General features: G+C 39.1%; 1 long non-coding RNA gene across 1 annotated transcript; it reads left to right on the forward strand.

Moving 5' to 3' along the window:
* Positions 1-65: 65 nt before the first annotated feature.
* LOC140518244 (uncharacterized) lies at positions 66-11,063 on the forward strand. Its single transcript, XR_011971878.1, has 3 exons — positions 66-713; positions 3,951-4,093; positions 10,944-11,063. It is a non-coding gene; the product is annotated as an uncharacterized lncRNA (long non-coding RNA).
* Positions 11,064-13,993: the final 2,930 nt, after the last annotated feature.

The raw sequence follows: 13,993 nt of genomic DNA on the forward strand, positions 1-13,993 counted from the left end.
CCCCCTTCCTCTCCCCCTCTCGTAACCCCGCCCCCATTCTCTTTCCCCGCCCCGTTCCGCTTTGCCCGGGTTCCGGACCCCGCCCCACTTAGGCCCCTGCACCGTCCCACTGCCAGGCACGGCGCTTTGTCATTGGTTGAGCTTCCGTCTCCTCCCCCGGTCACGTGCCCGCTAACGTTCGTCCCTCGTCTGGTCCTCCGGGGCTCGGCTTTCCTTCACTCTCGCGCTTTCGAGGGTCGGTCGCCGACTTGCCTTCGCGAGCTTGCTGCTTTGCTTTCAGGCCGGGGACGCCGGAGTCCCCGGGTGCTGCTTCTTTGGGGAGTGCGAGGAAGGAGGAACAAGGCGTGAGGGGCCGGGGCGAGGGACACCCGGAGTCGGGCCGCTGGCCGACCCAAGGAGCTGGGTGGCCCGAGGCCGGCTGCCGGCTGCCATGGGCCGGGCCGGGGTGTGCAGAGGGAGGGGAGCAGCCCGCGGTAACTGGGAACGTTAGCCGCCGTTAAGGGCGGCGGAGCCCGGGAGAGGCTAAGGGGGGCGGCTGGAAGCTACGTGTGAAGACGCAGACCGTCCAACACAGGGGCGCGGAGCCGCCCTCGCTAACGAGGGAGAAGCGGGGACACCCTTGTCCCCACCCCGCCCTCGCCCTGCCGGGAAACGGGGTGTTTTCTTGTCACTTGCGACTCCCTCGCAGTCTAAGTTCCGAGGGTGAAAACCCAGTAAGTCTCGGAGGTGTCAGAAGATGTTATCTGCAAACACCCCCCTCCCTCCTTTCCGGGGCTAAGGTAACAGGAGAAGAGCCCGAAGTGTTGGTTTCCCCCTGGCTGTACCGCCCCCCACCCCATGCTTCCTGACGCAGGCCTCCGTCTCGCTTATCTTGCTTGGGTGGAGCTGATGCTCTTGAGGCTTTGAACCCGAAGCCTCTTCCTGCCAAGTTGGAAGCCCGTGGGTCAGAGTCCGCAGCACCTGCAGAGGGGATGACAGGCATCTCAGGGGGATCTGTCTGCCCCTGTTTGTAGCCGGGTGATCGGGGAGTGGGGCTGGGGGGTGGGGTAGTGGAACTAAGTGGTTCAGACAACCAGTTGGCTAGATGGAGCAGCTGATGACTTTAAAGAATGTTGGGGGGGAGGGAGTTCCCCCTTGGCTAATACATCATGTGAGAAAAACTACTGCATGATGATCGGGAGTCATCTGATTTTTCCACCCCCTTATCTATAAGAGAAAAAAGGTGTGAATTTTCCAAAGAAAACATGGAAGAATTAAAAACATTTAAGCAGATGGAAAGTTGGGGGCCCATGTTCAATTTGGCCACTGTCCAGAAGTAGTTGACTGCTCAAAACTACGGGTCATCCAAATGTTTAGAAGCTGAAAACATGCATTAGGTAATAAAACCATCCAAATCATCCTTTGCTGGAGTTTGTGTAAAAACAAGGAATCTCACCAAATATCTGTGTAATAATTCAGAAACCAGTAGTCCAATTTTAGGCGGTGCTTAGACGTGTTGAGTTGTATCATCCTACGTTTCCAATGAGAGTTGCAAAATAGCATGTGCTGCTCTGTGATGGGAAGTTTAAAAGCCAGAAAACTCGAAATTTAAAGGAAATATTGTTAGGAGTTCAAAAAATAAGTTCTTGCCTGCAGGGGCCTGAATGTACAAAAACATTTAGATGAACATCTAGATTACAGGTAAATAGGCTGCTTAGTCATAAAATTTGCATAAAAACCTGATGCCATTCTCCTTTAGCCTTTATAATGGTTCCATAAATGTTGAAAACAAAAGAAAAATACTCATTTTTGTTATTGTTATTTTAGTTATTGTTATTATATTGTTATATAGTGATAATAAAATGATTATTATTTTAGTTACTGTTAATTTCTTAAAACTTCATAACTAACATAAAAATGCCTAATAACAGTGAATTAAATGTTAAGCAACTTCCTTGTGCCAAGCACTGTGCTAGACCCTGGGAATAAAAGTACAAAGAATGAAGCATGTACTTATAAGGAATTTTCCTTTTAATGAGGAGAGGGGAATAGTACATGTAAAAATTTACAGCATAAATATATACAGTTAAATACAGGATAGTTTGGAAGGGAAGGCAGAAGCAGTTGGCATAAAGAAAGGCTTCATAAAGAAGATAGTGTCTGAGCTGTGTTTAAAAGTTATGAACCTGGAAGAATGGTGGTGTCAACAGAAACGGAGATTTGGAAGGAAGGAGAGGGAATGAGTTCAGATTCGGACATGTTAAGTTTTAAGATGTCTTGATATGGCCATTTTGAAATATCCAATAGTGTTAGGAGACTGAAGTTTGAGAGAGGCTGGGGCCTGATATATAGATATGTAAGTCATCTGCATAGTGGTGATAGTTAAGCCAATGTGAACTGATAGCCAATAAAAGTAATAAGAGACAGGTCCAGCGTGAAAGGGAGTGAATTCACAATGGAATAGATGAGAGCCTAGGATACACTCTTGAGCACCTATAGTTAGGGGATGTGAAATGAATAATTAAGAGGGAATCGTTGAAGACAAAAATCAGGAGACATGTCATGAAAACAGGAGGATCAAGTTGTCTATAGTGTCATGCAATGGATAGTTTAAGAAGGACAAGAACTGGGAAGCATCTGATTTGTCAAGAGATCATTTTGGTAACTTTGGAGAAAGCAGTTTCAGTTGAGTATTAAGGTAAGAAACTAAATTGCAAAGGATTGAAGAATGAGAGAGGGGAAGTGAAGACGGTTAATATAGACCATTTTTTCCAGGAGTTTGACTTAGAAGAGATAAAAAGACAAAGACTTAAAGGTATGGTGGGACCTAACAGGTTTTTTTAAGGAAGGGAAGAGGGCATGTTTTAAGATTCTAGGGGAGGAGGAGATTTATAGAGAGAGATTGATGATTTGAGAGGTGGGGATAAATAAGGATGCATTTTGTTGGAGAAAACAAGAATAGGATCAAAAGCACATATGGAGAGCTTGTCCTTGACAAGGACAAGGGCCATCTCTTTTGTTAGAGACTAGGGGAAAGGAAGACAGTGTTGTGGTTATGTTTTGAGATGAAATGATAAGCAAGCTCACATCATATGGCTTCAGTTTTTTTTAGTAAAGAGGCAAAGTCATCACCTAAGAAGGAGGGATGTTTTGGGCGGGGAGGGGTTGAGGGAAGAGAAGGTTTGGAATAGTTTCTGTGGGAAGTGAAATAAAAGAATCAGGGAGGAATAAAAGGACTTCCTTGCTATAGTGAGGGGTCTAGTTGAGGCTGGATAACACTGACTTTGTAATATACTCAGTCCTTCCTACAGTTTTGTTCAGTGGCATGTGAGTAGGAGTGAAGGAAATGGATAGTGGACATAATCTCAGACTGAGGTTTAGCAAGAGAAGATTGTGAATGAGGCAAGGGACTCAAAACCAGAGTTGAAATGGCTAACTATAGATTTGAGGTTGGAGAGGGAAGAAAGTGAAGTCAGAATAGGGGTACCTGAGAAGGTATTGAGAAGTGGAAGGATTGAATGTCTTCAGGGTAGAGAAAAGATTTAGGAGAAGTGAGGCATAGAGAGATATGTAATACTAGGTTATGGTTAGGGGAATGCCAGAATTTCTAATTAGGGAAGTGTAACACTTATGGTTCAGTGGTGAGCTATATAGTGTGTGATGTCACTATCCCTTTGTGTGGCTGAGGTAGAGTGAAGGAGTAGGTCTTGTGATTTAAGAATACTGAAGAATTGGAAATTTAGGAAGTTAGAGAGAGCACCTATGAAGATACAAGTAAAAGGGCAGGAGTTGGAAGAAGAAGATGCTGAACTTCTTGGGAAAAGCATGAGAATAATTTAGGGATTAGTGTATTACAGTTATAATTTTAATTGGGTGGAAAATTTAAGTGGGCTTCAAAGAAGGAAAAGTTGATAGGTAAACAGCCTGAAAGTAACAGTGGAGATCAAGGGGTATTTTGACTTCCCTTCCAGGACCAGTATTGAGTGAAGAGGAAGAGGAAGAAGGGTATGAGAGAAGGAACAGCCAATGATGAAGAGGATAGACAGTGTCATCAGAGGAGACTATCAGTGATGGCTAATAAAAGTAATATGAGACCCGCCCAGCATGAAAGAGAGTGAGTTCACAATGGAATAGGAATTCCAGAAGACAATAAGAGGAAGCAGGGTTGGAGTAGGTGATTCAGTAGGGTTAGGATTGAGAGAAAGGGAGGAGGGAGCTGGGGACAGTTTTGTAAATGACTGATTAATATAGGGATAGAAGATAAGAGAAGTCATAGGGTAATAGTGACAAGTGAATAGTGAAGCTCATAGTCTCTAGAGGATGCTGCAGAGAGAGCTAGATTGGCCCTGGTGGTTAGTGGAGAAGTTGGGGTGTGCTGTTGAGGTTTGGCAGTGGTACCAAGCGCACTGATCTCTAAGAAGTTGTGGTCTGCATATGGCCAGGTGTCTGCTTGCTGCAGCTGCTCCTATTCTTCCTCTTGGGTAGCTGATGGAAGGGGTTAGGCAGTGTTTTTCCTCATCCCCACCTCCATCTCTTCTGGTTTAGGTCTGGGTTAGGTATGGGTCCTACAGAATTTTAATGAAAGGCAACTTGAAATAGTGAAAAAAAAAAAATTAAAAGGATTTGGAACCAGAGAACCGGAGTTTGAATCTTGGCTTTGCTACTTATTGTTTCTTTTGGATTAACCAAACTCTGGACCTCAGTTTCCTTGTATAAAAAATGAAGAGTTGGATTCAGGTGATCTTTGAGGTACCTTCCAGATGTAAATATATGGCCCTAAATTTAAAAGTGTTTAAAAAATTACATTGTTCCTTTCTTATAATGAAATAAAAATTGGCCAAAATAATCTAACTTTAAGAGTAATTTAAATTCCAGCACTAATTTTGAATATATTTTTTAAAAAATCAAGTATTTATTAATAGGTACCATATATTCTTAAGTTTAGAGTTGGAATGGAATTTAGAAGTAATTCATAATCATTGGGAAACCTTGGTCCACTGACCTGATACCAGGGTGATAGATTATGCCATTTTAAAAAATGAAATATTTGATCTTATAGTTATTATGTAACTTTAAACATAGGGAGCAAATAGAAAAGTAACAAGCATAGTTCCTTTATTGACTGTGCCCAGAAGTTTATTTCTTATTCTGCATCTTGAGTTCATCATTAGTTCATCATTGACCCTCTGGAACCTATTTTTACACTGCTATTAACGTTCTGTTACCTAACCTTGCTTCCATTTCTGCTACAGTTTTTTTTTTTTAGAGCTCAGTTTAGTTGGTGAATTCTCTGCACATCTGTATCAATTTTTTGAGACAAGTTCCATCTTTCCTCCACATTCAGAAATTTCCCTCTGTCCTTGGAATTCTCTCCCTCTTCACTACTTCTTGGAATTCCCTAGCCCTTTTAAGGCTCAGCTTGCTTCATACAGGACGCATTTCTTGATTACCCCAGTTGTTACCATCTTGCCCCATTCCCATCCTGGTGTATTTCATATTTTGCACTTTTTTTTTGTGAATATATTGTAAACCACTAAATTTCCTGAGATCAGAGACTATCTTTTGTTTCTGTTTTTATAGCACCTAGTATAATGACCTGCCCCATAATAGGCTATTTAATGTGTGTTCGTCCTTTGTTGCCGAAGAAGACCATGCCATCAGAGAAATGGTGACATGACTTGCACTTGACTTTGTTTTGAGTGAGGGAGGGCTGTGCAGGTCACCAGCCTCACTTCTTCTCCAGAGCCATCTGAATCCAGTGACCAGATATTCATCAGGATGACTGGAGATGACCCAGGATGAGGCAGTTGGGGTTAAGTGACTTGCCCAAGGTCACACAGCTAGTGAGTATCAAGAGCCTGAGGTGAGATTTGAACTCAGGTCCCCCTGACTCCTGCACTGATGCTCTATCCACTGCACCACCTAGCTGCCCTAGGTTATTTAATAAATGCTTGTCAATTACATTGATTGACAACTGCTTGTTGTGCTCAGCTCATCATCCTTCTGGGTGAGTAGATCAGCTTGCTGTCACCATTCTACTCTGATATTTCTGACCTTGACTACTGGTACCTCTCCGTGCTGCTGAATCACCTTTTGTTGCATACTTCATCCTTTCCCTGGGGCAATCTTCAGTCATTCTAATCTGTATCTTGCCACTGGACCCAGATGGCTCTGTTGGAGAGAGTGAGGCTGGTGTCTTTGCACAGCCTTCCCTTACTTAAATACAACTCACTTGCAAATCATAGCATTACTTTCCTGATGTCTTGGCCCTCTTCAAGAACAAAGGACTACAACAACAATAATCTTATTGTTAAGGGGCAGCTAGGTGGTGAAGTGAATAGAGTACTGGCCCTGGAGTCAAGAGGACCTGAGTTCAAATTTGACCTCATACACTAGCTGTGTGACCCTGGGCAAGTCACTTAATCCTAATTTCTGGTCCCCCCCACCCAAGAAATTATAAGATGAGAGGTCATTCAGTAAGGGACAGAGGAAGAAAAAAATAGTGATATTCAGTTATTTCCTATTCAAGGCTCCTGAAACCTGATAGTAACAATAAAGTGTTATTGTCTTCCTAGGGGCATATATCCAAATTCCAACAGAAATTCCCAAGACTTATCAGAATGACAGCTACCCATTTCTGGTTATTCACATGAGCAAATGACACTCCAGATGGTACCTAAAAAGTATTGGCAATGTTTATAAACTCGGATAAGAAACAAGACCACAGTATTTTCTTTACTGTTGCCCATTGAAGGCATTTGATATAACAGAGAAAAATTAAGAATAGGATTTTATGTCTGAAATATTGTTTACACTATAGGATTCACAGATTCCTGTTAAGGGAGAGTATAGAATTTGCCTAACAAAAATCCATACCAATATATTAGATATCTTGCAAATCTAAGCAAAAGTGCTCTAAAATAAAAAGAAAAACTATTATACTCCATCCCAAAATTAGCTACTATTAAGAGTATGCAAAGAATGAGAAGAATATCAATTTGGAACACCCAGAAATTCACAGGAAACAAAATCTAAAAAAGGCTAAACATATACCCCAAATTTAGGCACAACTAGGTAGAACTAGCATTTCTAATTGAAAGGGATAAATTTGACCTCTTGGGAATCACTGAGACTTGGTAGGATGAAACTCATGATGAGACTATGGTTCTGGATGCCCTTGTCTTATTCCAAAGAAACTGAATGAGCAAATTGGGCAGGGGGTATGGCATTGCATATTATAAAGTTCTCTTCAAATGAAGGAAATCCAGGAACCAAAGGGGGTAAACATAATGGGAAGTTTTGGGGAAAAAGTCAAAAGAAGGAGAAACAAGTGATTTTGTCAGTGGAGTATTATAATTGACCTAGCAGAAAGAAAATAGATGTGTTTAGGAAAGACTCTCTAAGCCTGGCACAGAGACCAGTTAAAGTTGTGATGGGGAATTACGATTTTGTTCACTGGAGGCCTCTTTTCTGCCAAAAGCAAAGCATCTAATAGTCTACAAAAGTTATTAAGCACCTACTAAGTGACAAACACTATGCTAAGTGGTGGGGATGCAAAAAGAGGCAAAAAAACAATTTCTGATCCCAAGCAACTCGAAATCTAATGGAGCCAAAAACCAAAAATATACAAGCCAGCTTTATGTAGGATAAATGGGAAATAACAGAGAGAAGCTCTTCCTGGTGAAGATGGACTTTAATTGGGACTTAAAGGAAGTCAGAAAAGCCAGCAGGCAGAGATGAAGAGGGAGAGCATTCTAAGTATGGTGGGGCAGCCAGAGAAAATATTTGGAGCTGAGAGAGGGAATGTTTTGGTGGTAGAACACCCAGGAGGTCAGTGTCATTGAATTGAAGAGTATATTGCAGGTAGTAAGGTGTAAGAAAACTGGAAAGGCAAGAGAGGGACTAAGTTATGAAGAGTTTTGAATGCCAGAGGATTTTGCATTTGATCCTGGAGGTGATAAGCAGCCACTGGAGTTTATTGGGGGTGGGGGTGGAGTGTTGAAGTACTGTGCATGTGATATGGTCAAATATTTACTTTAGGAAAATCCCTTTGGTGGTTGAATGGAGGATGGATTGGAGTGGAGAGATTTGAAGAAAGCTGACCCACTAGAAGGTTACTGAAATAGTCCATGCTTGAGTTGATAGAGGCCTGTTGCACACTTATAGCAATCTTACAGGAGAGAAGGAGGTATATTTGATAGATGTTGCAAAGGTGAAATTGACAGGTCTTAACAATAGATTGGATATGGCTAGTAAGACATAGTGAGCAGTCAAAGATGACACCTGGATTGGGAGACTGAGAGACTTGGAGAATGGTGGTGTCTTCTACAGGAATGGAAAGTTGGGGTGGGAAGGTATAGGGGGAAAGATACGTGTTCCTTATCTTTGGTCATGTTGAACTTAAGATGTCTACTGAACGTTCATTCTGAGATGTCTGAAAGGTAGTTGGAGGTGTGAGATTAGCCTATATCCCAGTTCTCTGTGTCCAGCATTGGTTCCACTAAATCAGCCTGATTTCTTGTCCATCTAAAAACAAATCTGCCAGTTACTTGCCTTACCCTTCTGTGAATTTCCATAGTTGTGGTTTATAAAGTTTATGGGTGAGTTATAAATAAAAATTAAACCTCATTATTATCGTGTTTCCCCTGAAGGCAGGGGTGAGGGGCTGGGAATAGTGGTGAATAGGGAGGTTGTGCTGCTGTATATACAGAGAGAAAAGTGACTCTTGATGATGGAGAGAATGCTGAATGTAATGCTGTATATCTTTTGTGTAAGGGACTTACTAGGTTCATTCCAGATAGACTTTAGAGACACATGAGAGAAAAACTAAAGACATAGATGAAGTCAGCTCCTTCACCTGCCCCTGATTTCCAGCTTGCCTCCCTAGAAATTATACAAAGAGGACTTCCCCTTGGTGAGATCTGACTCTCCTTTTTTGTACTTAGAGCTTATCTTACACCTAGCTGAAAAGTTCTTGTATTCTTGGGTAGTTGTTGTTTGTCTATTCTTACATGTATAACCTATCCAACTTCTGTTTACTGTTTTGTTTAGATAAATGAGTTTCCTTAGATTCAACTTTTAAGAAAATATTTTGTGTAAGTAGTCTATGGTGAGAAAGAGATAGTCTAGAGAAGGAAGCTTAGGCCTTCCTTCCACTTTAAAAGTCATCAAGGAAATAGGTTTTGTTCTGAATCTATCATCCCCTAGAATTCAGCACTTCTTAAACTGTAGGTTATGATCCCATATGGGGTTGTGTAACAACATGGGGTGGGGGGCTCCAAAAATTTGGCAATAGTAAAAGGTTTCTGAACATGCAATGTCCAAAAAATTAATTCAAAATCAAAAGTATAATGAATCAGGTGTTTCTGGAAGCCCTTGCCCAAGTTGTAATATGCAACTTCGCCACAGCCTTGATTCTGAACACAAAACAGTACCACACATGCCATCATGAAACAGTGCCAATGAGTGCTGCCAGAAGCACCTCAGCTCAGATTTGAAACTATTGTATGTTATGAATAGCAATGTTTTTACTGTATATACAAAATTTTCTGCTCTTATAGAGCCATAATAGTTAAATTATGGAAAATAAAGACATTTAATATTTTCCTACCATCATTCCTTAGCATATAAGTATCAAGTTAATGTATCTTTAGATTGCATTGTGTTAGTGCTTGATTTTTTAAATTGATGTCATCACTTTCTTTTACAGAAACATATGTGTTTAATTGCAGCAAGACAAAAGTCCTTTAATAATATTTCTCCACCATCACTGCTGTATATATGTAAATGTGAACATCATTTTTTAAATTAAGCACAAGCAAATGTAATTTCATGAACTAAAGTTAGTATTTATTTGAGAAATTCTTAACAATATTTATCTTATAGGACAAAAATAATTTTCAGTTATGGATAAGAGGCTAAATTTAGACAGAAGAGGTGAAAATACTGATGACAATGCTGTAAGAGTCTTCACTACCATGTTGTAGTATACCTAAATTGACAAGAAAAGAAAATATATTGAATCATTTTTGCAATATGATTTTACTACTAATAATGATGATGGTGTGAAAAAACCTCCTTGCTTAATTAGTAATGAAGTTTTGACTATGGAGAGCATGAAACTAGCCAAACTAAAATGACATCTCAATACCAAACATTCAGTGTTCTGCAATAAACCACAGGAATATTTTGAGGGACTTTTAAAATCTTCAAATAAAGAAAAACAGTGTTTTGAGAAATCTGTTGCTGTTTATGAAAAGTATTTACTTTCATCTTATGAAACTTCTTATTTAATTGCAAAATTTTAAAAGTTCTACACAATAGGAGAAAATCTCATGTTACCCTCTGCTATTAAAATGTCAGAAAAACTTCATGGCAAGAAGTATGGAGATGAAATTCATGAAATTCCTTTGTTGAATGTTATTATTTCCCAAAGAATTTCTGAAATTAGTAATGACTAGTTGCAGCAGCTTATTACCAGACTTAAGGGCAGACCAAAGTTTGCAATTCAGTTAGATGAAAAAAATTGGTATTTCTAACATGGCACAGTTGTTACTTTATATAAGATGAAGGAAGGAAGCACACATAAGGAATTAATTGTTCTGTTTCATGAAGGAAGCACACATAAGGAATTAATTGTTCTGCTGCCCTTTGGAGGGGCATACAAGAGGCAAGATATATATTTTGAAGTTGATACATTTTTCACAAATGAAAATTTACAGTGGAAAAATTACGTTGAGAGTCTGTACAGATGATGCTGTAGCAATGATGTACAAGGGAATGTTGAATTTGTAGCAAAAGTTAAAGCTGGTGTCAGAGAACGTATCACTTTTACTCACTGCATGATCCATTGAGAGGCACTCATAGCCAAAAAAAAAAAATGACCAGAGTAAGATTTTGTGCTTTTGAGATACTATCAAAATCATTAACTTCATTAAAAGCCATGCTCTTAATTTGTTTTCAAGCCTTTGGAAAGACACAGACTTCAATTACAAAAGCTTATATATGAAGAAATAAGGTGACTCTCAAGGGGATGAAGTTTAAACATTATTCAAATTGAAAGATGAAGTTTGTTATATTTTTGACTGAACAGTAATCTGATTTTATTAATTTTTTTCATAACTTATGGATTTCAAAACTGTTATTTGTCAGATATTTTCAAAAAAATGATTTAAACATGTTGCTTGAAGTTAATTTTTTAAACATATTTATGTTAAAAGATAAAATTGAAAGTTTTACTAAAAATGTTAACAAATTAAAGAATAGGGTAGAAATGATTCTTTAGAAATGTTTATGGCTACCAATGATTTTATAACTGAAAATAACCTTCCTAAAGATTTAATTGTGAGAGTTATAATTGTTCATCTGAAGTGTCTGGAGACACAATTTCAGAAATATTTCCCTTCAAATTTTAATTCTAAAAAAATAAGTTGGGTTCATCACCTGTACTCAAATGAAATAAAAAATGTCAGTCATCTGATATTAAAAGTTCAAGAAGAATTTGCCGAGTTATCAAGTGACCCAGGTTTAAAACTTGAGTTTCCTAAAAAAATCATCAAATGAATTTTGGCTTGGGATTAGGACAAAATTATCAGCAATTTCTGAAATGTCCCTAAACATACTTCTGCTGTTTTGTACTATGTATTTATGTGAAGTGGCATTCTTAGCATTGATGATTATAAAATCAAAATATTGATCAACTCTGGAAAATGTTAAAGATGCTCTATGTCCTACAGTATCAAATATTCCACCAAGATTTAATTTATTATGTAAAAAAAAGCCAAGCACATTCATCTCATTAGTATGCAAATTTGCTTTCATCTTTAATAAGTGGTAAAATTACATGTACACCAAAGAATTGTTTTAAAATAAATTTCTTTATGATTTATTATGAGTAAATGTTTGATTTGCATACCTATTTTATATGCCTATATATCTGGAGTCACATAAAAATTTCTTCAGTGGAAAAGGGTCATGAGTGGAAAAAGTTTAAGAAGCCCTGCCTTAGATTACCAATTGTTGAAGGGGTCAAATAGATATAATTGTGTCCTGAAATCCCTCTCAGAGACTGGAAGAAAAAGTACCCAGCCTTCCTGGTACAACTAGTACCTGCTTGCCCCAGATAGGGTACTGACAGTGAAGGTATGGACCTTGGATCTCCTCTCAATAGAGGCAGGCCAGACCTCAGTTCTTATCTATCCATGCTATCTGTGAGCTGTGTATATATATTTAAACAGCCCATGTAGTCACATATATCACATATGACCCAGAACCCATTTTTGAATAAATTTTGTGCTTCTCTGCTTATAATCTCTAGACCAAATACCAAAGTTTAGGGGGAATATTTACTGACTTTTAAACCTCTTGTGCTTTTGCATCAGTAGACAACTTGTCTATAAACTAATTTATATGATGATGTGATGTGCCTGTCACTCAATTGTGGTGAGCCTTAAGAAAGTGGTCTTTAAAATGGAGTGCATGAGATAATCTGTGAGCAGTTCATCTACTCCCCACTACCACCTGCTGGTCTTTGCTGAGATAGACATCTTGATTAGATTACAACTTCCAAGATTACATTTCAGAAATACCTATATCTATCATCTTGGGGCAGTTACTTCCCTTCTCTGAACCTCAGTTTCCTCATCTGTAAAATGAGGGAGTTGGACTCAATGACTTCTAGGTTCTCTTCAGGTTCTAAATCTAGAATCCCTACATTATTCCTTTCTGATTCAGACTCCGTTAAGTGAGACTATCCTCAGTACCTAAATACAGTTATCTGGCAAATAGTAGACTTTTAATAAATGTTTGTTGTTCAATATCTAGAGAAAGTGCTTAGATATTTTAAGGCTGTCTTTTGAACTGACTCTTTTTTATTGCTTCTCTGATTTCTCAATCTAACTCTCATCTGAGATGTGATCACAAAATTCCTTTTAATTTCAATTATATACCTGATACAGGCAAGTAATTTCCTGGGGGCACCATTTAGCAAAACTGCAAAGGAACTGGGTAAATCTATGGGGATGAGACTCTTCTCAAATTTTCCTTTGCCTTCCCCTCATAATGCCCCTCTTAGTCAATAAAAATTCCAGGGCTAAGCTTGGTAAAGACTAAAAGGGCTAGTGATCTTTGACCTACTTCTCACAGTAACCAAAATAGTCATGCCCTCCTACTACTTAAAGTTCTTTAATCCTCAGTTTCTAATAGTACCTAACTTACAGGGTTATTGTGTAGACCAAATAAGATCATATTATTTTTTTAAAAAGATCATATTTGTTAAGTTCTTCGCAAACTTTAAGGTACTGTAAAAATGCAAATTTCTATACTACTACACCTATAGACTGATACCTGCATATAGGTTGTGGAAGCCATTTTAAACCAGCAGAACAGTAGCCTTCAGAAGTCTTTTACATTGTCTCATAGAGCACTCACTGACAGTGTAACATTATGCTATTCACAAATTGGAATTCTTGGCTTCGAAATGGGTTGTCACTGATAAGCTTCAGGACTATGTGTATGGAGTTCAATTCCAAGAATGGATGAACAACAGTCAACTATTTATAGTCTGACAAGTGCTAAGTTGGATGTTGCCAGTGAGAGAGAGAGAGAGAGAGAGAGAGAGAGAGAGAGAGAGAGAGAGAGAGAGAGAGAGAGAGAGAGAGAGAGAGAGAGAGAGAGAGAGAGAGAGAGAAGCACTGGATAATTATAATTTCATCATGGATTATTAGCCAGGGAAGATGAACATAATGCAGATGCCCTATCCTACAGGCCATGTGCATCAGAAACTGAGAAACTCAGGAAAGCAAACTATAGAATGAAGTTAACTTTTTGGCTTGCACAAAAAAGCACAGATGAGAGTCTGGGACTGCCACCAGAGAGTGTGCCATTGATGGAAGTATTGTAGCTAGCACTGAATCAATCCTCTTGGCCTTCATTATCTTTAGATGATTGACAGCAAGAGCTACTTCAAAATGAAAGCTTTTGAGAAGTCATTTGGCTAAGAAAATGATCCTTAGGG

This window comes from Notamacropus eugenii, chromosome 1 (assembly GCF_028372415.1).
Source record: "Notamacropus eugenii isolate mMacEug1 chromosome 1, mMacEug1.pri_v2, whole genome shotgun sequence".
Lineage (NCBI taxonomy): Eukaryota > Metazoa > Chordata > Mammalia > Diprotodontia > Macropodidae > Notamacropus > Notamacropus eugenii.